The sequence below is a fragment of the Xyrauchen texanus genome, chromosome 4 (assembly GCF_025860055.1).
Source record: "Xyrauchen texanus isolate HMW12.3.18 chromosome 4, RBS_HiC_50CHRs, whole genome shotgun sequence".
Lineage (NCBI taxonomy): Eukaryota > Metazoa > Chordata > Actinopteri > Cypriniformes > Catostomidae > Xyrauchen > Xyrauchen texanus.
Window position 1 is genome coordinate 17820921 of NC_068279.1, and position 26860 is coordinate 17847780.

The 26860-nt window shown below is 41.4% G+C and overlaps 1 protein-coding gene and 1 long non-coding RNA gene across 2 annotated transcripts in view; one reads left to right on the top strand and one right to left on the bottom strand.

The window, feature by feature from the left end:
* LOC127635637 (netrin receptor UNC5D-like) overlaps nt 1–26860 on the top strand; it is a 246688-nt gene that overhangs the window by 20682 nt on the left and 199146 nt on the right. The gene's annotated exons all lie outside the window — the stretch shown is intronic.
* On the bottom strand, nt 22538–25793 carry LOC127635682 (uncharacterized). The gene is made up of 3 exons (XR_007969512.1): nt 24956–25793; nt 23434–24627; nt 22538–23268 (listed from the first exon to the last, which is right to left on the bottom strand). It is a non-coding gene; the product is annotated as an uncharacterized LOC127635682 (long non-coding RNA).

Below are 26860 nucleotides of genomic sequence, written 5' to 3' on the forward strand. Positions count from 1 at the left end.
TACTTAATTTTCAATTTGTACATTAATAATAATAATAATAATAATAATACATTTTATTTATAGGCGCCTTTCAAGACTCTCAAGGCACCTTACAGACATAATCAATTTTACAATAAGAAAAGATAAAAACCTAAAATCACATATAAAAATGTGCATTATCATAGGAATATATACAGTCATAAATAAGAGATATTTGTAGTAACCTAATTTAAAATGGTGGGTTTTGAGGAGGGACTTGAAAGTGGAAAGACGATCACAATTATGGATATCTGGCGGTAAAGAGTTCCAGAGTTGTGGAGCAGCACTGCTAAAGGATCTGGACCCCATAGAAATCAGACGAACAGAAGTTATCACAGAGAGAGAGAGAGGAACAGGATCTAAGAGTGCGGGTAGGAGAATATATATGAATAAGATCTAGAAGATAGGAAGGTGCTAGGCTATGAAGAGCCTTGAATGTCAATAACAGAATCTTGTAATCAATACGAAGTTTAACAGGGAGCCAGTGAAGTTGTTGAAGAATTGGAGTTATATGGGCAGAGTTTGTAGTTTGTGAAATAATCCATGCAGCCGAGTTTTGTACCAGAGCATGTACGAGAGTGGTAGTGCTGTGAATTGAGAGGGAGGGGCGAAGACGATTTATGTTGCGCAAGTGGAAATAAGCAGACCGGGTAATATTATTTACATGTGCTTCAAAAGAAAGAGAGCTATCCAGAATGACACCCAGACTCTTCACTTTCAGACAGGGAAGTACAGTGGAATTGTCAATGGTCAGAGCAAAACCTTTTGATTTGGCAAGATTCGATTTAGTACCTACAAGTAGAACCTCAGTTTTATTACTATTGAGTTTGAGAGAGTTACAGGAAAACCATGATTGTATTTCAAGTAAACAGTTATGAAGGGCTAATAAAAACAATTCTGATTCTGATTCTGTTGTGCGTTCATGAAACCCTAAACACTTTTAAATCATACAAATGATGCATACATTGTGGCCAAAATTATGTAATTTATATTTTTTAGGTATTTTTCTACATAGAACATTTGATATGGTAGCGCTTAATGTTATATGTGAAATTCTATTTTCATTATTAGGTTCCAAACTTGTGAGCATTTTGGCTTAAAAATTTTATTTCACACAGAGACAACAGCTTGTATCATTATTATAAATGGAATTTCATGAGTCCTGATGCCCTTAATTATATATATATATATATATATATATATATATATATATATATATATATATATATATATATATATATAGAATTTGTATTTTTTTATCAGGCAGCAAACACTATAAAGACCTACTTACACTTTCTTCGATGTTGTTTGAGTAGTGTATAAAATCATATATTTTGTATATTGCCTGAAGCGATTTTTGCTCATTCCTTTTTGTTCTCTCCAAGTTTTGATCATCACGAGTGTCTTTTTTCTTTTGTTCTAGTGCCAAGTTTGTTTCTGAGTCTGACCTATAGTGGGCTCAACCCACATCTCACTGACATTGTATTCCTCTCATCCATCCCAAGAGGATGCTGAGCAGCATCTTTGTTAATTTATCCTACACCTACATTGTTGGTCATGCTAATTCTTTTTGCTTTTTGATGCTGTATCTAAGGGTCACATTAACCATATAATCTCACTACTGTTCAAGGAACTACTCTAAAATTAAAGTTATTCATCAGGATACCTCTTTGTCTTATAATTTACAACTGTTGATTATTCACAAAGTAGTTATTTGGAGTATGATATCCCTATGAATCATAAACAAACTATAGGCACCCCATTTCAATACTTACTCTAGCCTTTATATCCTTGAGGTCATTTGAACAGAAACAAGAGTGAGTGGGAGGGGTTCATAACTTCAAAATAACAGATCAAATTAAATCAATTTACAATGTTTAAGTTTGAAATTAAGAAATACCTAAGATACAGTAACATGCATTGAACAGACCCTTTAAATGTAGTTTTGACTAGAAGCAGGCAGCACACAGAGTTTTTTATTTCTCTGAATCTAATCAGGAACAGACACGCATCCACATTTAGACACCGAATAAGAGTCAGAGAACAGGGGTGGTTGATGGGGCAGATGGGATTTAGCTGGCTCAGCAAAGGTTCAGCATGAGAAAGGTAAACAATATGAAAACCCTCTGGATAATAATACTCTCACTGCAAGTCTACTGTAAAGTGCTCTACAATATCACATTGGACAGTAGGTCAGTGTTAGAAATTACCTTTTTTTTTATTTATTTTTTTATTAATGGGCAATATTTCATGTTAATTTTTCTGGTAATTTTAATTTGACTAACTTTTTCTTCCTAACATTTAAAAACACATAGTTGAAAGTAAACTTTCACATGAGCTATGGCTTAATAAAATTGCATTTTTCACTCTTAATATGATTTTTTTAAAGTTACGTTTGTTTTGCAACTATTTTATCAGTGGAACAGTTACCCATTATGACAGCTCACCATATGCGCACATCTATAAGCATGTTTTGAGGCTGCTTGCGTGACTGAGGTTTACTGCATGCATACCTTGTCCTTCATTGTGCTTTTAATTTTTGTAAAGATCCAGCAGGCTTGTTGTGATTTAATGTTACATGCACTGGAAGGACGCACACAGATAAAAGCCATCTATCCAATCTTGATGATCCCACTGCTCCCATTTCCATACTACATGTATAATGCTTGACCTTGTTGTGAATAAACTAACCACTATCTAAGGGTCAAATATCAAATAACAAACAACCTTCAAAATTGCACCTGAGCTGTTTGAATGTTAAAACAGGCAGAAGGTGATAAAGAGATTTTAAAGAAATTGTTCTACTCTCGTTAGAGCATCTTATGGTCAGAATTCAGAGACTGTTTGCATGAATGCAGAGAAGACATAAATGGTAGCACTAATGGATGTGACATTTTATCAGAGAAACATGAGCCATTACATCAACAGAATGGGCATACGTGTCATTTGCTTGTGTAAATGTTTGTGAGTGGGAAGGTAAATATGAATTTTGAATAAACTGTAATTAATGGATACACATTGATTGTGCTTACAGGGTTCAAATAATTAATGAGGTTCTTTGAAATATTTATGCTGTTTAGATTAAGTGCTTTGTTGAAAGCAGTCAGGCTAAAATGTAAACTGCAGCCCATGTACTAAATATTAAAAGGATATTTTTCCCCCAAAATTAAAATTCTCTCATCATTTACTCACCCTCATGCCATCCCAGATATGTATAACTTTTTTTCATCTGCAAAAAACAAACAAAGAATAATAATATTTCAGCTCTGTTGGTCCTCATACTGCAATTGAATGGTGAACAGAAGTTCTTTGAAGGTCCAAAAGGGACATAAAGGCAGTATGATTGCACGGTGTACCAGTGCTACAGTAGTATCACAATACTAAAATTAAAAAATACTGCCGGGGCCACAGTATTTTAAAACGTTAATACCATCAAAATGGTAGTACTGTAAGCTATATTGTATGTGTGGTAGTAAATATTATTTAAAAATACTGTTATTAAAAACAGTGCAGATGCAAACAATGCATGTTTGAACAGCCTCTAACTTGCCCTGTACTTGAAAAACTTACCCCAACCCGGACGGAAAACTGGTGGAGGTCTAGGGTGGAAACCGGAAACAAGGCTTGATTTTGGGCTCATGAAAAAACAGATGGATGCGTCTCAGTGCCAGTGGAAGCTTAAGGTGTGTGGACACCAGACTGAGAACCTTGTAGATGGAAAAAGGGCCAATAAACCTGGCTGCAAGTTTATAGAATGTGACTTTGAGTGGGATATCTTTTGCTGAGAGCCAGACTTTCTGACCGACCGAGTGCCTAGGCGTTGCTGTTCCACCAAATACTTTCATATATTCATCCCATTCCTTAGCAAAGCCCATGTAGCCTGTCTCCACATCCGGCAGCAGCATGATATAAAAGCATGGGACGAGGGTACTGCCACATTGGGTTCTTTGTCAAGGAACAATGGCGGTTGATAACCGATGCAGCACTTAAAGTGGGAGAGACCCATAGATGACGCCAGCTGAGAGTTATACATGTACTCCACCCACATAAGTCGCTTGCTCCAAGAGGAGAGATTCTGGGCGGCCACGCCACAAAGCATCCACTCTAGACTTTGATTGGCTTGCTCTGTCTGGCTGTAGGTCTGGGGACGAAATCCAGAAGACAAGCTAGCCATAGCCCCCAGCTGCCTGTAAGACTCCCTCCAGAATTCAGAAAAAACCAGGCGCACCTTTCGGACCCCATCCAATGGAACGCCATTGATCCGAAAGACATGGTTCACAACATCGACCGCCATTCCATGGGTTGAAGCAAGCTTTGGAAGCAGGATAAAATGGGATGCCTTTGAGAACCTGTTCAGCGTCGCCATGATGACAGTATTGCCACGGGACGGGAGAAGTCCTGCGATTAATTCAAGGGCGATGTGTGACCAGGGCCTTGAATGCACAGACAAAGGTCTAAGCAGTCCAGCCCCATTGCTGGCCACCAAAATCGTTGCCAAACAACAGCCTCCATGCGCCTCCCTCCCGGATGACAAGCTACGTTGGAGGAATGGCCCCACTGCAGATCCGTAGTTCGGACTAATCGGGGCATAAAGTGTAGACCTGCTGGCATACCCTCTGGGGCCGTCACTCCCTGATGTGCCCTCCGTAGCTTCGACTCAACCTCCCAATACACAGCAGCAACCATGGTGCTGTGTAATGACTGTGCAGAGTGGGGTGGATTCATCAGAAACAGGCAGGAGAGCGCATGGCCTGGGATCTACTGAAGACCGTGCTAAGGTCATTGCACACTGCCAGAATCCCAGGCAGATCGACTGGATTTGCCTGAAACAGAGAAACAGAGGAAGGCACAGATCCTAGACAGTAGGAGGAGCAAAAAGTACTCCAATCAGAAACAGAATTGAAAGCCCAATTAATGTGTGGATTGTGTTTCATCAGCCACAGGTGTCCCAAAACCACAGGGGTGGAGGGAGTCCGAAATAGATAAAACACAATCATCTCCTCATGGTTGCCCGAAATTCTCAGACTCACTGGAATCGTAGCCTATGTGCATTGCCATATCCTGCCTGGTCTAGATGTGCTGTACAGAAAATCTGTTTCACAATTGAAAATATCTAAAAAAATATATATAATAATTTCAGCCAAGATTGTTTAAGACGAAATTCATGAAAATGTTATGGACTGTCTAAAGTTGTGGCATATCTTGATAAATGACATTTTCCATTTGCTACTGCAGCCCTGGTATTAGACTTTGATAAATGTTACTTTCCTTGGGTTGTCTTCAGTCAAAGGCCTTTCTTAAAGGCCACCTTTGTTATCATCACCGCTTCCTTTTGATGAGCTCATGCTTTCCACAGTTATAGGGATAAAAAAAAAAAACACAGAGACATAAATGTCAGGGTAAGTGTCACATGCATCGCTAGAATTAACTTCTTATGCTGATCTAGAACTGGTTTCTCTTCTCAAATCAATCACATCTCAAACAATTGTTATTTTTTTTATCATTTTTAGATTGTCTTAAAACCTTAAAAGGACAACCAGAAACATTACTGGCACTTCCCATACTTTAGCTACAGTATACTAAATGTAGCTCTAGATTAACGTATCATTGTTCAAAGGGCAACAGCATTGAGGCTTATTACTGCACCTGGTTAAATCAGAGAGAACTGGAGCCCAAAGCAAATGTAAATACTGCAACATAAGATTCTGATCTTGGACTGTGAGGCAGACTGCTTAAGAAGTAATAAGGTGTGATATCACAGGGGAGAACAAAGTGGAGTGATTACTTTTATCTCCATTGGCCTGCTACAGGCCAGCTAAAGGAGAACAATACTTGAGCAATCTTTTTGTGTAGCAGGACCATAGGCCTTTCTTGCTCTGTTTTTTATCTATGGCTTATGTGAAAACCATTTACTTTGCAGCAATTTAAACAATTTCAATCAAATATACAGTTGAAGTCAGAAGTTTTTTGACCACTCCACATATTTCATATTAGCAAACTATAGTTTTGGCAAGTAGTTTAGGGCATCTACTTTGTGCGTGACACATAATTGGAGTCAGTTGGAGGTGTGCCTGTGCATGTATTTTAAGGCCTACAAACTCAGTGCCTTTTGCTTGACATCATGGGAAAATAAAAAGAAATCAGCCAAGACCTCAGAAAAATAATTATGGACCTCAACAAGTCTGGTTCATACTTGGGAGCAATTTCCAAATGCCTGAAGGTACCACGTTCATCTGTACAAACAATAGTTCGCAAGTATAAACACTATGGGACCACACAGCCATCATACCGCTCAGGAAGGAGATTAATTCTGTCTCCTAGTAATGAACGTAGTTTGTGCAAATCAATCCCAGAACAACAGCAAATGACCTTGTGAAGATGCTGGAGGAAACAGGTAGACAAGTATCTATATCCACAGTAAAACTAAAAAAACATATCAACATAACCTGACAGGCTGCTCAGCAAGGAAGAAGCCACTGCTCCAAAACCTCCATAAAAAAGCCAGACTACAGTTTGCAAGTGCACATGGGGACAAATGTCTTCTGGTCTGATGAAATACAAATTGAACTGTTTTGGCCAAAATGACCATCATTATGTTTGAAGAAAAAAGGATGAGACTTGCAAGCCGAAGAACACCATCACATTCGTGAAGCATTGGGGTGACAGCATCATGTTGAGGGGGTGCTTTGCTGCAGGAGGGACTGGTGCACTTCACAAAATAGTTGGTGTCATGAAGAAGGAAAATTATGTGGATATATGGAAGCAACATCTCAAGACATCAGCCAGCAAGTTTAAAGCTCGGTCACAAATGGGACTTCTAAATGGACAATGACCCCAAGCATATCTCCAAAGTTGTGGTGAAATGGCTTAAGGACAACAATGTCAAGGTATTGGAGTGAACATCACAAAGCCTTGACCGCAATATGATAGAGAATTTGTGGGCAGAACTGAAAAAGCATGTGCGAGCAAGGAGGCCTACAATCCTGTCTTGTTCTGTCTGGAGGAATAGGCCAAAATTCCAGCAACTTAATGTGAGAAGCTTGTGGAAGGCTACCCAAAACATTTGACCCAAGTTAAACAATTTAAAGGCAATGCTACCAAATACTAACAAAGTGTGTGTAAACTTCTGACCCTCTGGGAATGTGATGAAAGTAATAAAAGCTGAAATAAATAATAATTATTATTCTGACATTTCACATTCTTAAAATAAAGTAGTGATCCTAACTGATCTAAGACAGGAAGGTTTTCTATGATTAAATGTCAGGAATTGTGAAAAACTGAGTTTAAATTTATTTGGCTAAGGTGTATGTAAACTACTGACTTCAACTATCTATAACAATTTTATTCAGTAGGATTTCTCTACAGAAGCCACAGCCAGTTGTATTTTTATTTATAGACCACTTGATACATGTCACGTCACACGTCACTGATATCAAAAGCGCATTACATTATATGATATTCATTTGCAGAACCTGATTTTTACAGCTTATTAAAAGTGCTGAAAAGACCAACATTTCTGGTCATTAGCCTATGTGTTGTTTTGGGTGCTGGTGCCCGAGCATGGGATGCTGGTGTGCTGGTAGTCTGCACCAGGCTTTTAAACTATCTTAACCAGCTTCTCCAGAAAGGTCAACCAACTAAGTTTTGCTGGTGGGCCCTCCAGCTAGTCCAGCACCAGACCAGTACTTTCAAACATAAACCATTCTAGACCATCATGGAAATTGCATGCTGATTAAGAATGAGGGGTCTGTCTGCATCCTGCAAGACTACTACAAGACACACCCACTACAAGGCACACCCACTACTCATTATGCCCCCTCCAAATAACCAGTGAAATCCTGAAGTCTTGGAACAGATGGATGCCACATTCATTCTGTATATTTGCTCTTTATTTGGAGTCCTTTAGCAGCCATACACCTACACCTATACATAACTCTAAACCTAACCAAACCACAAAGATTAAAAAAAATGAAAAGTTTGTAAAATCATTAAATATACAGCAAATTATTCTTTTGAATTCAATCATACCGCCATATCACTAGGTGGCAAAATTGAGGATAAATTTAATGAAAGTGGAGAGAAGAAGCTAGCACTATGCTAAGCCAATATGCTTGTAAGCTAACTGGAGAAAACAGAACAGATAAATGTTTATCTTACCATTTCTATCTCTATTTTTATTATTATTGAACACGCAGTAATTGTACAAACACCTTCAGGAATAGAGCAAAGATAACTTTCACACAATTTCACATTAAACAAGTAAGTTCAGTTTACCATTTATATCTTCTGTTTAATAATATGATATGTGACATAACTTAAAAGATATTCTTGTCATATTTAAAGCGTTAAGAGAAAATGAATGATACAGCGATTGCATAGGATTTTAAAAGTTCTTGTAGCCAATAGAATCGCTTGATGATCCAAGGGTGGTGTTACGTGTACTGGGCATGTCATGATGTGGTTGTTCCTTGTAGTCTTGCAGGCATTTTTGGGGTAGTATTTTTTTCAGTATTGTTTCGTACTTTCTTTGTGGACATTAATTCATATAAGCATTAAAAAAATGTGAAGACGAAAATGCCAAAAAGAGACTCACTCACAGCAGTGATTACGTGAACTTCTAAGTGTTCTAACTGTAAATTAAACCATTGTAAATTTTTATGTCTAGCGGACAGGGCACGGCTCTCTCTAATCCTCACTGATGTTTCCAAAACAGCATGAGTCTTCACCCTTAGACAGTGTTACAAGGGTAGACTAATGTCAAGGTTGTGTTCTTGAGTTTAAGAAATGTAGCAGCTCAACAAATGACAGCTCATTATGTTCCAGAATAAATTGGTATCTTAGCAGGTATGACTACTTCTGATGTGCAGTCTTTCAATTATGGGTAAAATTATAAACTCTTTTTTTTACAACAGGTATTTCCAACAATCTGAATTGTCAGTTATTCTTGATTAACCTATAATAGCATAAAAGCAATATGACAGCAAAGCAGTGATTACATGATATTCAATACAACAGGATTGCTTGTGTGATTTAACTTTATCAACTGAATTTCAGTGGTATACCACACCAACATTTCCACTGCATGTTTTTTAATTTTTTTATTTAATGAGATGTAATAGTCAAAAGTCCTACTTTCTGGATATTCCACTTTCTTATTTCTGTTAAAACTTCTAAGCCCATTTCCACACTAATCCATTCTGGTTTAAAAACACATTAATTTCTCTATATTTATGCCTCTCATCCACACTAGAACCACACTTTCCTCCTTTGAAAATGATGCATTTTGAAAGTGTTCTCAATAATTTGAAAACCAATAATGTTGAGGAAACTGAAAACAGAGTTTTCAAACAAAAACAGATTAGTGTGGATGTTGCCTAAAAAAGTTTGTTAGTAATTTTAAACTGAAAAAACAGTGGTCTGAAGGGGCAAGGTCATGATAATATAAACTGGGAGTGGGCATTTTCAAGTAATTTTGAAGTCGAGTACTCTAACCCACAAAAAAAATTGTAATCGATTATTCGTAATTAAAAATGTATGTTAAAAATAACAATATGATGTACTATACATGAAATCATTAAAAAAAAATGTTTTCAGACATAAGCAAGAGCCTATACTTTTCCTTTTGGAAAAACAAATGAAATGAACAATATACATAATAAAAAACAGGGCAAAAAGATTTAAAAACAACAGCGAAAACATTAGCAGTCATGTATCAGGATCTGCCATTGCATCCACGGACAATACACCACGATAGCAAGAAACACATTATGGCCACCACTTGGAGGTTAACACAATGTGACTCTACCCACCCTAGCAACCAGGCCATTTGGAAGGCTTTGGAAGGCTTAGGAAGCCTGACTGGAGCGTCTTTACTTGCTGAGCTACCCAGGCCCCCCAAACATCACTGTCTTAAAAAAACTTCATTAATCTGTTATGGATCTCATGAACATGGGATTGGGATTACTTTAGTAAACATTTGTCAATCAACACCACTCACCGCTGCATCCACAGATGCAAGTTAAGATTTTACTATGCAAAGCAGAAGCCTTATATCATCACTGTACAGAAGCACTGCTGACTTCTCTGGGCTTGGTCTTATCTTCACCCATGGAAAGTTGGACAGTGAAACCGTGTTTTTTGTCCACATTTTAAAATGTTTTTGAAGCAAAAACAAAGTAAAGTCACTATGGATGTTCAGAGGTGGTTCTGGCTTAATTGGTTCCCCTGGGTAATTTGGCATTACATTTTTTGGTGAACTATCCCTTTAAATAAAATGATGAGAGATGAGAGAGTGAATACAGAAATTAAGTAACTATAAATATATAAATGTGTGTGTGTGTGTGTGTGTGTGTGTGATAGGGCTGATGATTTAACTCGTTTATTCAGAGTGATTATACTTGGAAGAAGCATACTTGGCAATAAAGCTCATTTTGATTGTTTTATTAAACATAACGCATTAAAACTTGAATGCAATTTAACACAATTAATCTTGTCCATGGATCATAATAAGGAAGATTCAAGCTAGAAGTACCACCTGTTTTCTCCAGGGGGCAGTAAGTGAATGCAACGTGCAGCTAAAACAGAGAACAAAACGTCTCGGGTTATGACTATAACCCTTGTTCCCTGAGAAGGGAACGAGACACTGCGTCGTTGAAAACGACTCTTTGGGGAACGCTCCTTAGTGTGCGCCTCTGAATTATGAATGAAACTATTCCAATCTTGATTGGTGTTGCGTCATGACGTAACATGTGACAGCATAACCGGATGCATAAAAGTGACGCCGGCACACAAACACATTAGCCTAGCGATGAAGCAAGCCGCTCTCAGGCATTGAGGGGCGTGGCAGGACGACGCAGTGTCTCGTTCCCTTCTCAGGGAACAAGGGTTATAGTCATAACCCGAGACGTTCCCTTCTGAGGGAACTCGCACTGCGTTGTTGAAAACGACTCTTTGGGGAACGAATGCCCACTAGGCCACGCGCCGAAAAAGGCCTGCCCTAGAGTGAAACTGAACTCAGGCATTCAGCTAGGACGAGAGCACACGTGCGCCAGGCGTACTAGGGAGGTGTAGAAAACCTGATGAAAGTGTGCGGGGTAGCCCAACCGGCTGCCTCACAGATCTCCTGGAGGGGCACTCCCGATAAGAGAGCCCTAGAGGACGCCATGCCTCTAGTTGAATGAGCCCTTATGGCCAAAGGTGAAGGCAAATTGCGCACCTTATAGGCCGAGATAATAGCCTGAACAATCCAATTACTAATGGTTTGTTTCGAAGCAGGGAGCCTCTTCTTAGGTGACCCAAAACACACTAACAGTTGGTCCGACCTCCTCCAAGAAGAGGACCTCTCAAGGTAAACGCTCAAAGCTCTGACAGGGCAGAGCAAATGGAGCCTCTCTTCTTCTGCCGACACATGAGGTGGAGGATGAATGCCTGCAGGACCATAGACCGTGCCGTGTTAGAAGGCACCTTAGGCACAAAGCCAGGTCTCGGGTGCAGAATGGCTTTAACTTCGCCAGGGGCAAACTCCAAGCAAGCTGGTGTTACTGCCAGGGCTTGAAGATCTCCCACCTTCTTTAGAGAGGTAATAGCTAAGAGAAAAGCCATCTTGAACGTCAGGTCCTTGGGCGAGGCCGACTGAAGGGGTTCGAAGGGGGCCAGGGATAACCCTTCGAGAACCACCGCCAGGTCCCAGGCAGGAACCCTGGACCTGGTTGTCGGTCTCATCCTCCATGTACCACGGAGAAAACGAATGACCAGCTGGTGCCTCCCCAGAGGCCCAGCACTCAATGGTGCATGGAAAGCCGCAATGGCAGCCACGCACACCTTAAGTGTGGAAGGGGAGAGACCACGAGAGAAATGATCTTGAAGAAACTCCAGAACTGAAGCCACCGGGCAGTTAACTGGATCTACTTCATGTTCTCTACACCAAGTGGAGAACACATTTCACTTGAGGCCATATAATCTCCTAGTAGATGGAGCCCTAGAGTTAAGTATGGTTTCAACCACCCCGCTGATAGACCAGCATTTAGGTACTGAACCCCTCAGGGGCCAGACCCACAGTTTCCACAGCTCTGGACGAGGGTGGAAAACTGTGCCCCCTGCCTGAGACAACAGATCCCTCCTCAGAGGAATCTGCCATGGCGGAGCTATCAGGAGTGAGATTATGTCTGAGAACCATACTGGGCCGGCCACATCGGGGCAGCCAGAAGTAGACTGATGCCCTCTTGGCGGACCCTTTCCAGGACTCCCGGAGCAGAGCGATCGGGGAAATGCGTACAGGCGAAGCCTCGGCCAGGCCTGTACCATGGCATCCAACCCCAGTGGGGCTGGATGTGAGAGGAGACCCAAAATGGACAGTGGGACGCTCTCGAGACGTGAATAGATCCACTTTCGATGGTCCAAATTTGTCCCATATCAACTTCACCTCTGGATGAAGTCTCCATTCCCCGGCCTCAGCCCCTGCCTCGACAGGATGTCTGCTCCCTGATTCTGAACCCCGGAACATACATGCTCTGATAGACAGTAATTTCCCTTGGGACCAAAGAAATTATCTGATGCTGCCGGTCTGCACAGAGGCGCGATCTGAGTCCCCCTTGTCGGTTCAGATAAGCTACCACTGATGTATTGTCCGAACGTACTAGGACATGGTAACCTTAGATGTCTGGAAGGAAGCTACTCAGAGCCCTGAACACAGCCAACATCTCTAGACAGTTTATGTGCCAAGAATGATGATGGTCCTGCCACAGACCCCTGGCAAAGCGGCCGTCCATGACCGCGGCCCAGCCAGTGAGGGAGGCGTCTGTCGAAACGGTTTCCCGGCGACATGACACTCCCAACACTGGCCCTTGGGACAGGAACCAAGGTTTCTTCCATATTAGCAGAGAACGAAGGCTTCTGCGCGTTACTCTGATTTTACCAAATGGATTCCCCTTGGGGGAAAAAACCCCTTGGCTTTCAGCCACCACTGGAGGGGCCTCATGTGTAGAAGGCCCAAAGGTATAAAGTTGGATGCCGCTGCCATGAGGCCCAGCAGTCTTAGAAACTGCTTTACAGTGATGGCCTGGCCTAGCTTTAACCCGGACACCATCGCCAGAACGGACTCGATACGTGCAGGAGACATGCGTGCCTGCGTCAGTAATCGAAGTTCCACACAACACCCAGAAACGTTGTGCACTGGGATGGTTGTAACACACTCTTTTTGTGTTGAGTCTCAACCCCAAACTTCGAATGTGGCCAAGGATGACATCTCGATGCCGAACCGCCATTTCTCGAGACTGGGTCAGAATGAGCCAATCGTCGATATAATTCAGTATGTGGATGCCCTGAAGTCTCAGAGGAGCAGGAGCTGCATCCATACATTTGGTGAATGTGCGGGAGAGAGTGCTAGGCCGAACGGAAGAACCCGATATTGGTAAGCTTCGCCTCGAGCTGAACCTCAGGAACCTCCTGTGACATGGAAGGATGGATACATGAAAATAGGCATCTTTTAGATCTATCGTGACAAACCAGTCCTTGGATCTGATCTGGCTCACGATGGCAGGAATAGTAAGCATTTTGAACCTGAACCTCCTCAAAGGCCGGTTCAAAACTCTGAGATCTAAAATCGGCCTCAACCCCCCATCCTTTTTTTGGAACTATAAAGTACCGGCTGTAAAATCCGGACTCCCTGTCTGCATGAGGAACACGTTCTATGGCCTCCTTTAGCAGCAGAGATTGCACTTCTTGTTCCATCACCTGAGTCTGCTCCGGAACCACTGTAGTCTGCACCACCCCAGAGAATTTGGGGTGGTGCAGAATTTCTTGTGACCACAATGGATACTTTTTTTTTTTTTTATTTTATTTTTTTTTTGACACGAACGGCACGGTGTGCGTTCGCTGGAAATTGATGTGGCCCGAAGCGTCAGAGACGGCGGGAAACCGACACCAATTCCCTGAGGACGCCGCTGCGAGAACAACCTCGGTTGCTCTGCAGCGGGGGGGAACTCTGTGGTGCGAGGAGCTGACTGATGGCTGGGGCTGATCCGCTTGCCCTACTCGATTTAGACTTACCTTACGGGGGAAGCATCAAGCAGAAAAGATCTAACCTTTTCCTTTATCCCCGATAAATTCAGCCACAGATGCCTCTCTGTGGCCGCCATAGCTACCATAGAGCGGCCAATAGCCATTGAGTGCAGGCAAGAACCAGCCCGACCTGCCGCCATGTAAGCCCTACTTATTAAAGCAGATGTATCCCTGCAGGGCTTACTAGGCAGCGCCGGGTTTTAGCCCATATCCCGTGCCCCCAAAACATCGCCTGTAATCACCACACTGGGGCTGGAGACACAGGACAAATGCGGTTTACCCCACGATCTCGAGATATATATTTATATATTTTTTTGTGGAGATCGGGGAAAAAACGGCAAACCCCGGCGCTGAGGTTGTGATCTGTGCCGCAGGAAACGCTCGTCTAATTTGTCTTTCAACTTGCGTTTCCTGCTCATTTTGTGGCCAGCTGATATCAAGTCTGGCCACGGCACGCGTCACAACCTCAATCAGCTCCTCATAAGCTTGGCCGAAAACTGGCGTGCTTGACTCACGGTCGTCCGCATCAATGCTGAGCATATCCACTTCCTCGGAAGCAGAGAGCTCAAGCATTGGGACCTGATCGTGGGCAGAAGGAGCCGCGACGCGGACTTCTGCACCACTCACAGTAGGCTCGGGATCCTCAAACGAAGAATGAGAAAGTGCCGCAGCAGTCTCATTCTCATCTGCAAGATCCCGGTGCGAACCCCACGATCTCAACCACCGCGATGCCTCAACAGACGCGGAACCAGATCCGTGGGGAACGCGAGCCTGACCGTGATCATCAAAGCACGCCAACCGGGGGCGCAGCACTCTCATGGGTAGTGCTTCACAACTTTCACAGGCAGATCCCTCGAGAGCTGCCTGTGCGTGCTGCGCTCCCAAACAATTCACACATAAAGTGTGCGTGTCCCTACCCGTAATGAAACGAGGGCAGGGGTGCACGCACTTCATGAACTGTTGGGTGGCCATAATATTTTTAAATCAGACAAACAACACCAAATAAGACAAACAATACACATAGAGCGCTTGCTGAAGAGCGAAAGCTAATGTGTTTGTGTGCCGGCGTCACTTTTATGCATCCGGTTATGCCGTCACATGTTACGTCATGACGCAACACCAATCAAGATTGGAATAGTTTCATTCATAATTCAGAGGCGCACGCTAAGGAGCGTTCCCCAAAGAGTTGTTTTCAACGACGCAGTGCGAGTTCCCTTGGAAGGGAACAACCATTTAGCAGAAAGCACAACACAAGGATACATTCTTATGTTCAGAACGCAGCTTGATAGAGTGTAAATCTGAACTAAGTGATCTCAAGACGTGTTCTTCTAAGTATTAAACTATGTTTAACTTGACATTGTGACCCAAAAATGCTATGTTTATGATACGAGGCAACCAAAGTGAAATGCTCCAAATGCATCCGTCTGATGCAGGTTTACATTGATGGGTCCTTATCTTTAAAAAATCTAAAGGTAACTTTTAATAATTATATAATTATATATTTGAGGGGCTTTCTCAGCAAATATTTATAATTTTGATGAATTTGATTAGTTAATCGGGACACCATGTAATTCATTCAGTTAAACATTTGAAGCGATTGACAGCCTTAATATATATATATGGCACATTATATTAACATTGACATTATACAGTATATAGAGTACATAACTTAAATTGCACAACTAAATTATAGAGTCAATAAATAAACTATTTGGCAGAATATTTACAGATTGATGCTACTCTGTGCTATTACATCTAATCCCAAATTAAATTGTAACCCACCACTCCTAGTTTTCATTGATGCAATTGGTCAATGTCTTTGCCATATCTGCCCAGCAATCACTTGGTTGATACGATACCATATCATGATTCCAAGTAGTATCACGATACCACACGATAGTCTGTAAATTTTTAACATAGTTTGCCATAGGGGTTCTTAAAAACTAGCCATTCCACTCTCCAGAAGTGGTAAAAATAATTGATGGATGAACTGGGAGAAGGCTCAGATGGACTAACTTTTTACCTAATACATTCTATTGTAAGGTTGAAAAGATTGTTTTGAGCTACTGTTTCATTATAACACACACCAGTTTGATCACATGCCTAATGCATACATGGATATAGCCTTATAAAATTAAATAAAATTAATAATAAATTGGATTTCTGAGTGAGTTGAATTCATATTGATATAGCATTCATCTAGTTTAATGATACAATGTATTACGCACTGCTGCAAATTATATAAAATGCTCTCCCCAGCAGAATGTTCATTATTAGAGGCAAGAGAATTGATTCCTTGTCAAATTAGAAAGATATCTTTGTTTTATCAGTAGTATCATCTGTTATCAGCATTTCAAAAGCTGACATGGTCAGTTGTGCATTCCACCAATAAACGAAGAGTGGAGGTAGCAGTAGGAATGCCCACTAGCGACACAGATTGCAGAGTCTAGCGACACGTCACTGGTTTTTATGATCTACTTAGGCTTACAATCCTTTTGTGACATGCAGCCTTAAGCGCTAGGTTACCGCCACCATGCATTTGTAATTGGAAATAAATAAACAAGTGCAACGTTCGAATTTTCAGAGAAACGTTAAATCTGTAAATGTTAAGATAAAGCATTTAGGCTCAATGAAGTGGCACTAACCAGTGTGTATTTTACAGAAGCAGTAGTATGTGTCAGAAGGTGTTAATAAGGTTGCTGGTGTTTCCCCCTTTGGCTTGAAATCTTTGAAGACATTCACAGCAGATGGGTTGTCCCTGTCTCATCAGGCAAAATCCATAATAATTCCAAATCTCATTGTGTTTTTAAAAAGCTTCTCTCTCTCCAAAGTTTTATTTAAATCAACATTATCCATTAGGAGACATGAGCTCCAAATTAACATGCTGGGATTCAGATGTGTGTGTTTGAAGCATGGGAAAACCACACATTAAAAAATAAACAATACCATATAAGGGGCAAATTCTAAACAGCATTTTGCGCTCTTAAAGGGCACTGTGTAAAGGAGACGCAACTCGAAAAGACTATTTTTAATTCTATTGCAGACATAGGTCTGATTCAAATAAAGGTTTTAGCAAAAATAATATTTACTAATGCACATAAAACATAACTTACAGTACTACCTACGGTACTACCATTTAAAAAATACTATGGCACCACCAGTATTTTGAAGCTTTATTATTCTAGTAGTATAGTAAAACTACCATAGCACCAGTACTAATTATAGCAAAACCACTTGAAGATCCTGTGTCATGGAGTAGCCTACCTATAGGCCTACTGTTGATCATGGTTATCTTATGTTAATGTAAGAATACATTATGAACATCAATAATCCTAACCATATAGAGCCTTCAAGGCTGAGACTATCGGGGCTTCTTTCTCATATCCTGAGCTGTGTGGGGGTGGGGTGGCACGATTTGGGACACCTATCTCCCATTGCGATTTTGCAAGGTCTGTGCGGGGCGGCCGTGCATGTACCCTGTCATTTTGCCACCCTAGGTGCCTGCCTATATCGCCTAGGCCAGGATCCACTACTGTGGATGTTTACACATTTGAGTGATTTTGAAGTCTGTGCGTGCTTGCAAGTTATTTTTCCACTGAGCAGGCTTTTTAAGATCAGGATTGTTGCCTCAGGTGAGTCAAGTCCCGTTTTTCATCATGTTGATGTGTCAATTTTGCTCATCAAAATATGTATGCTTTTGAGTAAGTGGTCTAGAAAATGACTGTTTAGGCTTGACTGTTTTAAGCTGCTTATAAAGAAGCCTATTTTCAACTAGGTGCCAACTGCTTGATGGGTTAAATAATCTTTTATTCTGTGTATGTCATGTTTAGAAGAAATTAGGTTTATTGTAGGCTACATTACAAGCCAATTTATTTCTATCCTATAGCTTTTTTTTTCTTTTCATTGTAACTGTTATTGGGTAGCATTCTTTACCAAACTACTGTCATATTATATCAATGGCTATGACTGCATGTAGTGAAATACATACTTTTTAGCTAATTTTACATGTTAATTATTTTCAACAAAGCCCTGACTGTTTTAATATGTTAAGTAACTTTTACTTGGTGAATTACATAAAGAACAGGCTATTAGTGTTGCTCTAGTGGTCCTGCACTATTCATTAAATTGTTTTCAATAAATATGCCTGTATTCTCTAACATTGATTCAGTTGCGGCTGCTGTGGTGTTCGGCCCCGTTTCGCAACTGGCACACCGGTAAAAGTCCCAGTTCTCTTTATGGCCAGTCTGTTACCTGTTAATGAGTTTAGGTTTGTTTCCGCTTGAGTTTTTGCTTGTCTTCACCACTTCTTTATGCAGACGATCTCTGGGAAGGCAACATGACAAACAAGATGGATTCTCCTCCATTATCAACGGCACATTTTTCTGTCACCACATCCCCACTGGACAGTTCCAGTGTGATGATTATTAATTGCATGTGTATAATTTTTTAATAAAAGGCTTTAGCCCAGTACTAGCTCTGCTGTCCTGAGCACTGCAATAACAAATCACATTAGTGTGCCAGTCCTCTTCCCATTAAAGAGAGGTATTTCTTATTCACCGTGCAAGCATTTTATTTTTTGTTGTTGTTGGAAAAATCCACTTGTAGAATTGGAAACTAGTCTACATGCTTTTTAGTTCATATAGATTGAGAGAGTGGTAAGGGCTGCATTATTGCACTAATGACAAAATGGTGCAACTAAGTATGACATTTATGTGCCTTTTCGGTTGTCATTGTTTTTTTTCTCGCTGTATGTTTTGTCACAGGTTGTCTCAACTTGTTAACTCAGCATTAAGAGAATATGCGTGAGAGCGTTAAAGCTAATTTAGTTCCGTTTTCAAGAGGTGGGAGGTCTGTTGATGTGTGGGCAGCCAAAAAGAAAAGTTTTCATACAAAACTTTTACTCTGGAATATATTATGGAGCTTTACAGCTTTACAGCCACATAACAATCCATAAATTCTTTCATGACCATTTCAGATAGTAATGGAATCAAAAGAGAAATAGATTGGTTGACATATTTTTGAATATGAACATTTTAATGTTGATAAAGCAGCACAGAAACACTCAATAATCCTGATCTATGTCATCACTTCTCCCAATTTAATGCAAATAAACATACAGTAAGACATTGAAATAAGACATTTTTTCACTCAGGACCTTAAGGACAAAAATGTCCCCATTGAAGCCCCAAACACCTGAACATTCTTTTGAGAAAAGGCTAATGAGAATTGCAGAGTGGAATTTGCATGCCACTCCCCCGGACATACGGGTATAAAAGGAGAAGGAATGCCCATTCTCATTCAGGTTTGTGCTGAGGAGATGAGACAAGGTCCGGCCATTTCAGCAGCTAAAACAGCGTTGTGGCAAGAGGGACACAACGTCCCGTTCCCTCCATCAAGTAACGGAGGTTATGACAGTAACCAAGACGGTCCCCTTCTGTCACTCACTCAACATTGTGTTGATATAGTAACATTAGGGGTCCCTATAGAAAAACGTGAAAACAGCTGAACAGGGGGTTACCTGAGTAATAGGTACCTGTGGAGCACCTATCACAGTACAGGGCCTATTAGTACCCGTAGTGGGTCTAACTGCGAACTCCTCTGCTGAATTCGTGAGCCACAGGGCAAGGGAGGAAAGACATCCAGGGTCCACAACTTTGTGACTCGACTGTTGGTGAAAGCACACTCTTTCACCTCAGGGGAAGGGAATGGCGCTACACCCAAGCGATACACCCGGCCAGTTGTTCCGTATTACCAAACTCTACATTTTCGTACCTGACAAAACACAAGAAAAAAAAGTAAAATCCTGAGATTGTAAAATCTCTCAAATGCATTGGATGTAGCCCAGCCCGCTGCTCTGCAGATGTCTCTCATGAGGGGAAGAGGTGTGGCCTAGGAGGATTCAGCCTCTGGGTGCCTCTGAGCAACCTGAGGATCAGGTTGTGCTTCCCTAGGGACTTACCTTCCACTGTGCCATGGTGAGCCGCTATAGGCAGTTGATGTGCCAACCCAGTCATTGTCCTGTCCAGGAACCAGCGGCTGCGTGCCCATTGCATATGGCGCCCCAGCCCAACTCGGAGGTGTCTGTGGTGACCACGACGCATCTGGACACCTGCTGTAGAACTCCTGCCCGCAAAAACACGAGGTCTGCCCAAGGGCTGAATAAGTGGAGGCATAGTGGCGTGATGGCTACGCGATTTGTGCCGCGGCGCCATGCCAATCTCAGGACTTGAGTCTGAAGCCAGTGCTGAAGCGGTCTTATATGCATCAACCCGACTCTGTAAGTCAGACCGGTGGCGCCCCGGGCTGAATCAGGCGGGGGAGGAGTGTGACGAGGAGGAGGGTGTGGCCAGGAGAGTGCACTTCCAGCACTGAATCAAATGATCAGCAGGGGAAGCGAGATAAAGGGGGGACGTATCTGCTCCCTCACTTCGTCCTGTCAAATGCATAGAATGTTGACTTTTCAACCAGTTCCCGCCTCCTCCTTACCCATCCTTTTAATTGTTACAGTGTGTAATACCGCCCCAGTAAATGCCCATTTCTCTGCCTTCAATTTCACTGCACCCCCCTAATTATTTTAGATTTGCTTTTACTGTCTCAAAAGCAGAGGACAGAAACCCAAAGCTAGAGAGAGCCAGAGAGACTACAGTATTTCTGAATTTCGAATTACTTGGTTCTATTAAAGGGCTGTGTTTGAAGCAATGTAAATTAGATTTCCTTTTGCCTTTTCCCTGATGTAGTTAAGCACTGCCTGTGCTCCTAATATTGAATACTAATTCCCCTCATCTTATCAGAAAAAGTGCTCAATTGTCCTAAAGGGATTACAGCATGGTGATTTTGTAGCGGCATAATATTCATTTGTTTTTATTTCACGTCATACTTAAATCGCTCACAGCCTCAGTAAGCATTTTCCTCTAATTGCTGCTTGCATAAGAGTGCTAGTCTGGTTTGATTGAATAGTTTGTTGTCTCCCAGTTTTCTCTTGGTTTTAAAAGCTATCTGTTCTGTCATGCTCACCTAATGTATATTTTCAGTTGTGTGTCCTATTGAAATTTTTTTAAAAATGTTTAGATGATGGACATTGGACGACAAGCAGGTCATGTTTCAACAGTAAGAAAATAGTTTTATAGCTGTAATCAGATAGGAACAGAGAAAGTAACACTACCCAGCCCTAATGTTTCCAGCTCAAATTAACTGCAGTTTTTATTTGTTTATTTGTTTCACATGCACCAGATTTATATGGTATTTCTCTCCATTATGTGCCCTTAATTTAACTGAAATGCATGATTCCAGCTGCCTTGACACTGACAATGCGAGTCAAGGTTTAAAAGTGACTAAAGTCCCTTAGTTAAGTGGCTTTGAGCAGCAGAGCCACTGTTTGTCTCAGGATGAGTGAGAAGGGTTGCTATGCCATAACACAAGGTCAGTAGTCTCAGAGATAGAGGACACAAGCAGTGATGGGGGCCATAAGTCCTGCCTCTTCCGTTTAGTATTGCCCCAATACATGAGGTCAGTCATAGTTTTACACCAACTTTGTGGCTGCAGCTTAGCTAAAGGCTAGCTAAACATTGGATTGCCACTTTCTTTTAACTTTCTCTGATCTAATCTGCCAGCAGAGATGAAAGGATATTTCTCTGGATGTTCCTTTCATATTCTAACTATTTTTGTCGCTATCTAGATAACGTTAGGATGATTACTGTTTTTCATTACTGATTTCAATGTATATTTTGGATTGGGGCCTGTCATCAGTGCTTACTAGAGCTATTTGCACCACAATATGGCCCTTATCACTAATTTATGGGGCAGACTTGAACTATATCTTAATGGGTATATAGTATACTGTATATTGTAATACAGTCACATTTACATTTACAATCACATGTAATCTACTTAGAGTGCTATTACAGTTTTTCTCAATCGCTTTGGCTCATCTTTTGAAACAGACTTAACATTCCCTTAACTGTAAGTTCAATTGTCACAACTGTTTTATGGGACATCACGACTCTATTGCATGTCTGCAAAATTTAGTAACTCACCCAAAACATTTAATTCATGCTTCAAAACCTAGTTATTGTGTCAGTAATTTGGCCAATGCCACCAAAATGAAAAGTTTTTTTTGTCATTGTGTGAGCCATACTGGTCAGAATGTTTAGATGTTTTTTCAGCATGGCAGTCAACCCTGGAAATATTTGTTATATACAATTAGATTTTTTTGTTGACACTGACTGCTTACTGTACTATACAAGAATGTCAGTTTTGTCTAGCTGAATGCTATTATGTATCACACTGAGCTTTTTAAACACAGATTTCAACAGTAGGTAAAAGTTTACTTCAGAATGAAGAATAAATACTGTACAATACTGTAGTACACAGAAAAAGGATATGCACATTTGTATGTATACAGTAAATGTATTTTTGTAGCAATGTGTTACATGAAAACAGACATCCACATTTACATGTCCATTTTTACACATTTATTACATGTAAAGTCATATATAATGAACAGAAAATTACCACAAAATGACATCCATGCAAAAAAAATATATATTCCCCTGGTTTTTATATCTTATATAGTATTTTATGCAATAATATGTGTAGTGGAACGACCCGCCCCTCCATCTTGTCATCATCATCATCATCCTGCCTCTTAGGGCCATCCTTCATCCTTCAGCATTTGATGAGATACACCTTATGTTAATAGAGCCTTTTCACCGCTGCCATTAAAATGCAGAGCACACCTCTCCTCAGAAGCCGGCTTCTATCTCCTTCTCGCAGGTCCAGCAGCAGAGCGGGGAGGGTACCGGCTGAATTAGATGCCGCCTCTCACTCGTGGAGCCAAGGAGTTCAGTGAATTAGATGCGTGCCGGTCCTACTCCCTCGGAACCCCGACGCGGATTAAACAAGTCGCCATGGAATATCGCTTGTCTTTTAATTTATTGAAGTTCTCCTGGGGGAAGTAGCGAGAGAAATTCCCCATCAGTGCATCCAGATGTGACTGAATGAGGTGCATCAGGCCAGCAACCAATTTCTTTGACACACCGTTTTCTTCATGAACCCCTCATACTAGAACCATCAGCAAGAATAGCATAACATTTGGCAAAATATCCAAGGAAAGGAGACTCCTGATCTGAAGAGGGGTATCTCAGAAGTTGATGCATCTGGCTGCTTAGAAGATCTGGTCATGATGGCTGTCACCTGGAACATAAAGCAAAAAATTTAAAAGTGCACAGAACTAAGCCTGCTAAAGCTATAAACCATTAACAATGGAGAATAATGCATATAGAAGGTAGGTGGGAGGAGGTGGGTTGATAAGAGTTCCTCTAGCATTGACCACAGCATAATACTTAGCAGGTATAATACCAGAATATAGTGATATGGCTTCAATCACACAAACAGAGGTGTCTACTTCAACGACGAAAGGAAGATTGTGGTTGAGGTGTTTCAGTATAGGAACTGTCATGAAGCTTGACTTGAGGGAGACAAAGGCTTGGTATGCGGTGTCATTCCATGGCAACTTGTTGGGTTTTCCCTTGAGCAATTACTTGAGTGGTGCTGCAATGAGACTGTAGTTTCTGATGAAGCGGCAGTAGAAATGGGAAAAACCCAGAATCCGCTGTAGTTCTTTGATTGTGGAAGGTCAAGGCCACATCACTGCTGTGATTTCTACACCTTGGTGGCTGATATTGTAACCTAGGAACGTGGTATGGGTAACACATTTTTCTGCCTGACAAATAACTGGTGTTCCTGGAGATATGATAGGAATTTCCTGACATGCTGTATATGCTGTTCCTTGTTTTGGGAGTAGATGAGGATGTCGTCAATGTAGGCCACCACACACACTGATTCAGTAGGTCTCTGAAAATCTCATTAACAAAAGACTGGAAAACAGAGGGGGTGTTAGCAAGTCCATATGGCATGACCAGATATTCATAGTGCCCCCTGGTGGTGAGGAATGCAGTTTTCCACTAATTCCCTTCTCTGATACTGATGAGGTTATAAGCACTTCTTAGATCGAGCTTAGTATAAATCGTAGCCTCACGGAGTTGTTCAAGGGCTGAGGGGATAAGTGGCAGTGGGTAATGGTATTTCAAGGTGACAGAGTTCAGACCTCGATAGTCAATGCATGGATGTAGACCTCCATCCTTTTTCTCCTCGAAGAAAAAACCTGCAGCTGCTGGAGAGGTGGAGGGATGGATGTAACCAGAGGCAAGGGCTTCCTTGATGTTAGTTTCCATATCTAGGGTCTTGGGGCGTGACAATGGATAAGCCTTGCTTCTCAGTGGAGCTGTATTAGACAGACGTTCAATGGCACAGTCCCATGGATGGTGAGGAGGAAGTTGAGAATCTTTGAGTTTACTAAAAACTTAATTGAATTCTGCATACTCCTCGGGAATCATGGTTACTTTTTGGAAATCAGGGCTTTCAATGCTGGTGGTAAGACAAGTCATGGAGACAGCAACATGGAGACAATGTTTATGACAGAAACTTGGCCATTGTGTGAGCACACCCCAATTCCAGGAAATAGAAGGGTTGTGGATGTCCGCCAAGGATGACCTAGGATAAGAGCATGATTGGGTGAGTTTATGACATATTGTAATGTTCTCCACATGAAATAGTCCAATCTTGATGGTTTTGGGAACAGTCTGTTGGGTGATACCAGTACCAATGGGAGCGTTGTCAACTGTGGTGATATTAATTGTTGGAATGCATTGAATGGTGGGTATATTGAGTTCTTGAATGATCTCTTGATTTATGGGATTCACAACAGCCAAAGAATCCACTAAAGCCATAACAATTTTTATATGATCACCAATGGAGATCTCTACAGGCAACAAAAAAAAAAACCGTGAAGGATAGGTTATACAAAGTTTGAGGTACTTACTTTCAGCTTTGATTCATGGGAGCTTGATTTCTTGTGTGCGCATGCAGGATTGGGATGACCTGGTTCACCAGAGTAATAGCAAAGTTTTTCGTTACGTCAACATTGGCGTTCCTCCATATAAACATGGCGTAAACAACTTGCATAGGTTCGGGTGATTCAGTGGATGCCTATGCCTGTACTGAGACTGTAAACTTAGAAACGGTGTGAAACTGGGGCCGTTAACTTTACAAAGCAGGTTATCCATCTTGATAGCCATGGCAATTAATTCTGACAGAGTAGAACCCTCACCCTTGCATGTCAGATCCGCCTTGAGTTCTTGGTGAAGCCCCTCACGGAAAACAGTTTTCAGATCGACATCATTCCACCCACTTTGAGCAGCTATGAATGTAGTGAGTCAGACATTCGTTGGCAGCTTGTAGGTTGTTCAGCTGGTCTTGATAACCCTTTAAAACCTTGCACTGTGGTATGCAAATGCAGCCTGGAGCTGTGTGACATCTGCTGGATCCATGGTAGGCGAAGTATTCTGTAATGAACTGGCCATGCAGACGGTGTTAGGATCCATGTGCAGAAAGTTTATTGAAAGAGACACAAGCAAACAATCCAAAACAGCAGGCAGAGAGACGTAGTCATAAAGCAGGCGGATACATCCAATAAATCAAATAGATAGTCCAACTAGGTAAACAAAACAAAGGGTAATCCAAAAAGCAGTAAATCTAGAAAAACAGGTAACGGTCATAAAATGAATCAAGAAACAATGGCAATTGAAAAACACTCGGTAAGGCAGGGTAAACTGGCAATACTTCACAATGAACAATGGAAATGCATGGCTATATATACATGTGGTAAACAGGAAATGAGCAATGAAGAATGGGTGAAGATCAGTATTTGTTAGAGGGCTCCATCTGGTGGTTGGTAGGAGGGGTAACAACCTCAGACGTTACACCTAGGTGAACAAAAATGCATTTGGTGTAAGAAAGTTGAAGAAAATTAACCAGTTACTTTTAGTCTTTACTATCTGTGTAAATTGGGGGGCATGTCAGACGGTGCCCAGGACTGTCCTTATCAGCGCCTGATTTCATGCATCCTGCCGGCAACGTTTAGGAATGAATGGTACTGTATACGCTCAGCCAATGAGTTTATGAAATCGTAAATGATTCAAGATATTTATGGCCAGCGTGTACTATAAAGCAGCGTGATGAATGTCTTTTATCACTAAAGCTGGAATTGCTAATCTCAGAGAGGTCCATATTCAAGTTGATAATGGCGGCACCCTGATTAGCTGAAATAAGGAGGATAGCATAATATAGATGCAGAAGAATATAAAATACCATTGTTGCATCGCTATGTACCTCTGCCGCTGACTGATAAAATATGTGTTATCGGCAGTCGTGTTAAAGGAAAAAGGGGCTCTGGGAAACGTATTGACTCTTGCTATACCTTAATCCATCAACTATGATGAAACTCATGAACAATAGACGCAATACAGCGATTATATACTTGAATAGAGCTTGGAGAGTTATTTGACATTGACTGGTGAACTTCTTGTGAAACGTGCGTGTGAGGGGCATGCAAACTATGTAATTCATCCCACAACACTGCATGATATAACAGTTAGATCGCAAGCAATATCCTCATGAAGCTGATGTTGCATGGAATGTTACAGCTAGGTCTTTTCGGGGACAGAGAATGAGTGTTTGCTGGGGATGTGCTACCTTTATCTGTGACTACCATCCACTGCGGCCCGTAAGAAGTGAAGAATCGGTGGTGGATGAATGACAATCGCAGTTCTGAGTGGGGGTTGCAAGCGGCCAAGGTGTTGAGGCTGTATGGTGCATATCTAGCTGCCAACGGAGCTTCACCTGGGTGCGGAATATATTCCACTTCTCTGAATTAAGAATTGTGTGT